The following is a 9,613-nucleotide window of genomic DNA, read 5'->3' as shown; positions in this document are numbered from 1 at the left end:
ATTCTTATTCCATTTGAAGCTGAAACTCCAGCAACCAAAATAGAGAGAAAACGTGAGAGGAAGAGGCAACCATGGTTTGAAGACTTTGAGGTGAGTTCTTCAATTTTCCTTCGTGAATTAATTATCTACAATGTTTTTCAACCATGTGGGGGTGTATACATATGTCTTAGGATTCCTAAGGAACCATGGTTGCAGTTTACACTTGGAAAGAAATAAGAGAAAGTTGAAGGAGAAAATGTTAAGAACTAATTAACCAACCCGTTTTTGAAAGGGACTGTTGTTAGTAATATTTGTATAACTTCTTGTGTATAGATTCGTTTTGGAGTGATTTAATATGTTTTGGAAAGGTATTTCATGGGTATATAACTATCATTTAGACTTCCAAATCCAGTTTTTCTTTTAGCTTCTCGAAAAAGGGTGATGAAGTGTAGAGGAGGTACTGCCCAGATTTTGTTTTGGAAATCCTACACGGACAGCTGTGAGTATTTTCGACATATATTTTCGTACAAAATTGTTGTAGGGGTAATTCAAAATTGATTTTGACCTTGATACACATGTCTATAACTTTCATTGAGGCCACAAATACTGTTTCTCTCAATTACCCCTCCGAAATTAAGCGACAAAATAAGACAGTGGGCTGTCCAGATTTTGCATTTTGATAGTTTTGGCGAGTTTGACAAGTTTAAAGTAAGGCCTTTCCTTTTAAATTGGCGTTTATGGTGTTGTTATATAGTGTATTATACATTGTGTAAGTGGCTGGAAATGTGAAAATATGATGAATATGCTTGATGACTGAAATAAACTACATTGGAATCGCTAGAGTTAAATTGTATTCGAAATGAGGCGTTGTGAGTGTAGGGGCTGTTGCAGGTGTGTGATGGTGTGTTGCAGGTCCTAAAGTCATTCTAAAATATGTGTGGGAGCTTCTGGTTGCAGCCACACGACCCCCCGTTGCGTATAATTAAAGGCGTTACAAAATAAAGACTAGACGCCCTATTGTGCTACCGTATTTTTAAATAATTCGTTCAGAGTTTATGTTGTATATTGTTGGTGTGAATTGCTACAGGTTGTTGTTTTTGGTTGGCTGTAGGTCTTAGGTACCTAATTGTAAATTTGGATAGGGCACATTATAGGAGAAGTGCTGCCCAATTTTCGTCGACGCCTTAGCGAATAACATAACTAGTCGGGTAAATGACTAAGGAAATAGATTCCATTAATACTAAGATGTAACCTAGGGTGCTAGAAAGTAAAAGGGGTTGATATTCATACTACTTTCATGTTGAATAGGTTCAAAGGATGGCGAGGCAAGCAGATTAAAGAATATTCAGACAAGGTATGTAAAGCTTTCTCGTGGCATGTTTTGGTATAAGCACGTAAAGTTATCTTTCTTTCCTTTTGGCAAGTCTTAGCCTTGAGTGAATTGTATGTGGAATGTGGGAATAATTCCATTCCCAGAACTCTAGGTACGCCCCATAATCCCTAACTACAGTTAAGTGTTGACACCCCTATAAGGATTGCGTATTGCATGTTTAGGCTTCTACGTGCTAAAGAGTAGTGTATGGGAAACTATGTTTCCCTTTTCTTGATATGTATTTGGTACGAAAGTGAAATTTGAATGCCATAATGGCTAACCGAGCCCCGTAATGGGCCGGATATGAAATATGTGTATGAAGGTCATCTGAAAGAAAGTACAGACTACATAGAGCTTATTCTCTTTCTTCTCTTGGGCATGTGTTTGTTTAGCTGTAAGTTAAATGTAATCTAAACTCCGGGGTAACTCCATTCTTAAATATTTCTTATTTATTTTGGAACATCGAACTTTGATAGTGGTTGAACTATTTCCCTGTAAACTTGTATATATTAAAGAGGGACCAAATGTACAGGCTCTAAGTCTTAAAGACTATACGAGATTAAGTGTTTTTAATTCTATAAATGATTTGGCCCTACGTTAATACATGTCTAGGGTCCCCAAAATCACTTTTGAGACAGCCCATAATGGTATTTAGAGGACACTCAAGATGACTACACCGTTACTCGGGTCCTCAAACAAAACCGTAACTTTCTTATTTGGTCGAGTCTCTGATAATGATTTAAATTGCATATAGTTATTCACGACTCTACTCGTGTATACTATAACACTTCTTTCATCGAGTCTCGAGCCAGATACATTGTCGTGCACAATTCACTGCATTGTTCACTGAGCCCCTCACTAGAGGGCCGGGTATGTATGTATATATATGATAATGTGTTGTAATAAGGTGGTGATGGCGTCGGGCCTATGATAGTCCTACAGATGTGATTCACCGGACCCCTAAAAGGGCCGGCTATATTGTATAAATTGAGCATGCATGCTTTTGTGATTCACAGAGTACAGGTACATGACTTCGATTTAATAATTTGTTCCCCTGCTTCTCTATTTCGAATATACCTCTAGTGTATTATGTTACATTTTACATACTCAGTACATATGTCGTACTGACCCCCTTTCTAGGGGGGCTGCGTTCATGCCCGCAGGTACAGATACAGGTTTGGGAGTCCGTCATCTTAGGATTCCATGCAGCTCAGCTAGAAGAGGCTCCATTGTTTCAGGGCCTAGTTTTTGATACTGTCCATGCGTGTATAACATTGTTTTGTCTATTCTAGGGTACGACAGAGGCCCTGTCCTGCCATATGTTGTCATTTATATTTTTAGAGGTCTGCAGACATGTATATGTGGGTTGTGTATGTCAGTTTGATTCAGCTGGGTCTACATGATATATGTTATTATGTTATGGCAGCCTTGTCGGCTTGCGTGCCCTGTCATGTTGTGATATAAAAGAAAAGGGCTACAGATTCATGAAAATGTTATCGCCCAATAGGGCTCTGTTATATAATATTGTTTTATTTACAGTGCAATTTGATCACAGCTGGTAGTTGGGTATACGGGGGGTCCAGGTCCGGCCCCAGTCGTGGCCTACGGGGTTGGGTCGTGACAAGTGTAATACACACTCTACACTCCAACTTCGAATTATTTAAAAAGTATCAAAATGAAACATTAGACCCTTACATTAGGTATCTAAAATGAATATCTCTTGGTTTAGGTGTCTAAGTGAAAGTTTGTGCCTACTTTAAGGGGCCACCGATGGGTTTGTCCCAATTATAACTAGTTAAACAGTGGAAAAATCAAGAATAAGTATCCCATCCCTAAGATTGATGACTTTTTCAACTAACTTCAGAGTGCCTATAACTTCTCTAAGGTAGACCTCAGATTAGGCTAACTTCAACTCAGAGATAATGTGACATTGCGAAGATGGCCTTCAGGACTCTGTATGGTCACTATGAATTTATGGTTATGTCTTTTGGATTAATATATGCTCCTACAAATTTTATGGATTTGATGAACAAGGTATTCAAACAGTATTTGGATATGTTCTTCATTATATTCATAGATGACAACTTACTTTATTCTCAATACGAGGATGAGCATGTAGGCTATTTGAGAATTTTCTTACAAAATATTAAGGATCGATAATTGTTTCCTAAGTTTTGGTATGAATTTGGGTTGAGTTCAGTAACATTTCTTGGCTATATAGTCTTAGGAGAGGGCATTCATGTTGATCCTCAAAAGACCAAAGCAGTTAGGAACTCACCTAGATCCCTTTCTCTATCAGACGTCAAGAGTTTTTTGGGTTTAGCTGGTTACTACAGACGATTAGTGGAAGGATTTTCCATTATTGTTTATCCTTTGTCTAGATTGACGTAGAAGAAATTCAACTTTCAGTGGCTTGAAGCTTATAAGAAAAAATTTTAAGAGTAGAAGACTCAACTTATAACGACTCCAGTTTTGACTTTTAACTAGACGGTTCAGATTGGTTTGTGGTATATTGTGACACCTCAAGAATTGGGCTAGGTCGTGTGTTGATGCAATATGGAAAGGTCATAGCATATGCTTCTAGGAAAATCAAGGTTATGAGAAAACTACCTGGCTCACGTTCTTGAGTTATCAGCAGTAGTGTTTTCCTTGAATATTTGGAGGTACTACCTTTATGGTGTGCATGTAGATGTGTTATTATATCATAAGATTATATAATCTGTGTTTAATCAAAAGGACAAATCTTTGCTAGAGGAGATGAGTTGAGTTGTTAAATGATTATTACATGAGTATTTTGTACAATTCGGGTAAAGTTAATATAGTGGAAGATTCTCTTAAAAGGTTGTCTGTGAATAGTGTTGCACTTTGAGGATGAGAAGAAAGAGTTTCTTCGAGATTTTTAGAGACTTGCTCTCTTTGGAGTTTGTCTGGTGGATTCAAAAGATAATGGAGTTATCATTCAGAATGGTTCAGAATTATCTCTTATGATGGATGTTAAGGAAAATAAGAATGATGATCCAACCTTGGTTGAGTTGAAAGAAGAAATCTTTTAAAATGCCATTGAGCCTTTCTCCCAAAGGAGAGATAGTGTTCTTCATAACTGTCACGACCCAACCCCGTAGGCCGTGACTGGAGTCCAGCCTGGACCCCCCGTATGCATATAACTTAGGTGTAGTTACACCGGTTTATAAATAATAGAATCATGTACAGGAGAATCCCAATGGGTCATAGCATTTTATGTACCTGTAGCCTCTTTTATTTGTGTCATGACATGAAAGGGCACACAAGCCAACACGGCTACCATAACACATACCTGTAATACATCATGTAGACCCAGCTAAACAAAACTTACACATACAACCCACATATATGTCTACAGACCTCTAAGAGTAGTGACGATATCATATGGCGGGACAAGGCCCCCACCATACCTTTGAATAAATAAATATATACATCAGAGGTTTGGTACCAAAACTCAGCTCCGAATCAATGGAGCTTCTTTTAACTTGCTGGGTGGAATCCTGAGTAAGTGGAAACCTGTGTCTGCACCTGCGGGCATAAAACGCAGCCCCCGAAAGAAAGAGGGTCAGTACGATACATGTACTGAGTATATAAAGCATACAACATCATAATTATGACAACACTGAAATAGGGATGCAGGATACAAGTATAATAGTTAATAAAGCACTATACCTTCGTCTTACAAAATAGAGTCATGTCTACCCTCATCGACCCTGTACCCGGATCGCTAGGGGCTCGATGGTACAAAAACATCATCTATCATGATAGGCATGCATATGCTTTTAGCGTTATGGAACGTACAGTCCGATCCATGTATAACGCAAGTACTTGCCGAGGAACGACGGCCCGATCCATATATCATTTTATAATAATGATAATGCCAAGGTACGATGGCCCGATCCGTATATCATGATGATGCCGAGGAATGATGGCCCGATCCGTGTCTCATATAACAGTGCCGAGGTACGACGGCCCGATCCGTATAATGCATAATAGTGCCGAGGTACGACGGCCCAATCCGTATACATGCATATCATATAACAACGCCGAGGAACGACAGCCCGATCCATATATAATGTAATATGCATATACATACATGTAGGACTCATCAGCATATCAAATATCCCTCAACCATTATCATAAAGTATGCCCAAGAACCCCCAGGTGTAGGAGCTTACACCTCCAATCACTATTTAGCCTATAGAAGGCTCGAGGGTCGTAGTTTAACTACTTTAAGACCCTTAGCATTTAGGAGTGAACTAGAGTAACGAGTTATACTCGCAACTTACAATTGGAACTACCTCTATACTCAAATCGTATCTCAATTTAATTACATTTAAGACATCCCAAAGGGAAGGAGAGATAGGCTTTATACATACTACCTTTTATCATATAAAAGCCCTAAAAGGCAACAACTCAACTATTACAGGAGTTCTGTCATCACGGAGTGAATAAAACTCATAGGTTAGGCTTGGAATTTATGAATGGAATTACTCCAAGCTCATATGCATGTCATTCATTACTTACGTCTAACACATGCAAACATAAGAGAAGAATAGCTTTACATGTACTACCTTTTTATCAATTCAGTAGGTAGTGGACAAAACTCTTAACTCATACTCAGAGTTTTAGAATGGAACAGTTATCAATTTCACATACATAATTCTTACTTCTAAGACATGCCAAAAATAAGAAAGGGTAGCTTCATATACTTATGCCAAAAACATGCCAAAACAAAGCTTCACATACTTATGCCAAAAACATGCCAAAAGAAAGCTTCACATACTTATGCCAAAAACGTGCCAAAAGAAAGCTTCACATACCTCTGGTTAACTGCTTTTAGCCCGGCATGTCTCGTCGTCCTCTGAACCTATTTAACACGAAAGTAATACGAATATCAACTACTCTTAACTTTCCAGCATCTTGGATTACGCCTTAATGTTAATGGAATCTATTTCCATAGTCGTTTCATCGACTAGTCCTTTAGTTTGTTAAGGCGTTAACGAAAATTGGGCAGCACCTCCCCTATAATGTGACCTATCCGAATTTCCAATTAGGTCCCTAAGACCTACAGCCAACCAACAACAACAACCTGCAGCAATTCATACCAACAATATACAACATACACTCCAAACGACTTATTCAAAAATACGATATCTCAATAGGGCGTCTAGCCTTTATTTTGTAACGCCTATAATTATACGCAACAAGGGGTCATGTGGCTTCGACCAGCAGAACCCTAACCCACATTAGGACATATTCAGGCCCTGCAACAACAAGCCACACCCCTGCAGAGCAACTCACAAGAACAACACTTTGTTTCGACAACAATTCAATTATAACGACTACAAATTAGTTTATTCCGAACGCCAAGTATTTCTAAGCCATTTTCATATTTCCAGCCACCAATAGGGCGTGTAACATGCTCCATCAGAACACATAAAGCTCAAATTTAAATAAGAAACCTTACCTTACGTTAAACTTGTCAAACTCGCCAAAACTATCCAAAATGTGAAATCTGGACAGCTTACTGTTTTATCTTGTCGCTTCGTTTCAAAGGGGTAATGGAGGGAAATAGGATTTACGTCCTTCATAAAAGTTATAGGCATGTGTCTTAGGGTCGCAAACAATTTCGAATCATCCCTACATCAATTTTTTTAAAAATGATATGACCAAAATACTTACAGTTGTCCGTGTAGAATTTCCAAAACCAAATCTGAGCAGTACCTCCTCTACACCTCATCACCATTTTTCGAGCTGATACAAGTAAAAATGGATTTTGGAGTCTGAATGAAAGTTATAGAAACACGAAATACCTTTCCAAAACATATTAAATCACTCGAAACGAGTCTGTACACAAGAAGTTATACCAATATTACTATCCGCTGTCCCTTCCAAAAACGGGTTTGTTAACTAGAGTTTTTCTCTTATTTTCTCTTCTAAATTCCAATTGCAAAGCTGGAGTTTTACTTCCATGAAGGTCTTAAAATATATATATACGTATCCACGTACTTAAGGTACACCGTATATAATTAATTCACGGAAGAAAATTGGAAAACTAACCTTTAAACTTCAAGAACCATGGCTGCCTCTCTACTTCTCTCCCTCACGTTTTGTTTCTCTATGTTGTCTGATGTTTTGATGGATAATGAACAGCTTAATAATCATATACACATATATATACACCTTTTTAGAAGGTGCCACGTGGCAGCCCCCTAGGGTGACATGTGGCAGCCTCCTAGTGTGCCACCTCAACTTATTCGGCCAGTCACATGCTGCCATGTGGCAGTGTGGGTCCCACCTAGGTGTGTCACCTACTTGCTTGTCACCTTCCTGCTTGTCACCTGCTTGCTTTGCTTTCATAAGTTCGGAAACTATTTTTTGCTCCCTTTCGTAGGTTTGTCATCTCACTTTTCTTTTTAAGAGCCTATGTAATCCGTGCTATGTAGGCTTGGTATGTCCTCCAGTAGCTCAAGTATATAATACTTTTACATTTATAACTTACGTAGTTAAATCGAGTCCTATGACTTGTTACTTGGGCTCCAATTCCTTCCGGATTCTTATGACTCCATCTCCAACCTTCTCTACTATGAGGTATCACATTCTCCCTCCCTTAGAGTCGTTTGATAGTGTCGTAGTGTATCCGCGCATGATAACTTTTAAGAAACTTAGTAGCCTTCCCAGGAACTTAAAAAGCTTAAGAAACGTTCTAAGGTACCAAAGTACGGGGTGTAACATCCTTCCCCCCTTTAGAACATTCGTCCCCGAATGTTAACCACAATACTAGTAGTCAGTAACTTTGTTACTAACATCTTACCTTCTGTCGAGTATAGCCTAGCTATTCCTTACAGTATGTTTCAGTTCTCATAGTAATTCCCTTATTGTATTCACCCACTTTGTATGCACCCATTCTATGATGTCATACTTATTTAAGGACCTTATCAATAATTCTCAACACTATCGCAGGTATCATCTTGGCTTCTATCCACCCATTGTTGGCTTTTAAATTTTGCCAGCTTGTTCCAACATAAGATCTCACTTGAAATTTAAGTATTCACATTAATACGTTTTATTGTTAATTGGTTTCATTCCACGCTTGTATCTTCCATATCCACTTCCCCCCTTTTGGGGTGTACCCATGTCACTATCTGTTTGGGTTCTACTTTACATCCTTATTTCTAATTTTCTAATACATGTGATTCTTTTCCAACATATTTGATACACTGCATCATATCTATGCCCTCTTTTATATTGTCCATACCTTTGGTTGCCCAGGTACGACAGCTTAGCACTTATCATGAGGTGCTAATTTAGTCTAATTGTTGGTACTTGAGTCACGTAGCAATTTATTCAAAGTGACTTCCCATTTATTTTGATCAATAACTAGCTAGGGCTTATAGTCGTTTCCAATTCTAAAATAGGCAGTACTTACCTTCCAACGCTCGGTGTCCCAAGCTTTGTCATAGCCCTAGCCTTATCCCAGTAGGTACCACTTGTCCTTTTAATGAATTCGCAATGCACTAGTTGTTTTGCAAAGCTACATCCCCTATCTCAAAGGGTGTTATCATCTTTCACGGTGGAGTCACGTATCCACAATGCTTCTTTATATCAACAATGCCATGTAAGGCCAACGCATATATACATGCATATTATCTCATATCACAGCCACACAGGGCTTCCCAGGGGGTCACCCATCCCAATATTACTCTTGCCCAAGCACGCTTAACTTCAGAGTTCTGATGGAATCCAGTGCGTTAGTGCTAGTATGATCGCATCCTGCCCCGTGGGGCACGTAACTACCGAAAAGGACGATGACCCAGCAGCTGATTCGGTAGGCCAGGCTGCAACGCCCAAGTTACCCTTATATTCTCATTACATGGACCACATCCTATCCTTAGCCACTTTCTCACTAGGCTCTACTTTCTTTCATAACGATCCTCGGTATATTCACATCATTATTGTGGGAACGACCTTTCAAGACATTCTACGGCCCTGTATCTCATTTTCTTTTTATTTCTGGAAAATTTGGACAGAGTTTCCTCTATATTTCTTACTATCTCAACACCTGCACGCAAAAAAATACCAACAGTGCCTCACAGGGCCAACACGCATAAGGATACATATATACGTATCATATCACGTCATATTGCAGCCTCACAGGGTGCCCAATATCAACAATAGTATATAATGATGGACTTACCTCGTATGTCCAACTCGAACTACGCCTGTTAGACTTTTCGT

General features: G+C 38.9%; 1 pseudogene; it reads right to left on the bottom strand.

The window, feature by feature from the left end:
* Positions 1 to 9,031: 9,031 nt before the first annotated feature.
* On the bottom strand, positions 9,032 to 9,149 carry LOC129888054 (5S ribosomal RNA; annotated as a pseudogene).
* Positions 9,150 to 9,613: the final 464 nt, after the last annotated feature.

The sequence above is a fragment of the Solanum dulcamara genome, chromosome 4 (assembly GCF_947179165.1).
Source record: "Solanum dulcamara chromosome 4, daSolDulc1.2, whole genome shotgun sequence".
Classification (NCBI taxonomy): Eukaryota; Viridiplantae; Streptophyta; class Magnoliopsida; order Solanales; family Solanaceae; genus Solanum; species Solanum dulcamara.
The sequence above is the reverse complement of the archived record's forward strand: the minus strand, read 5'-3'. Positions and strand labels throughout refer to the sequence as shown.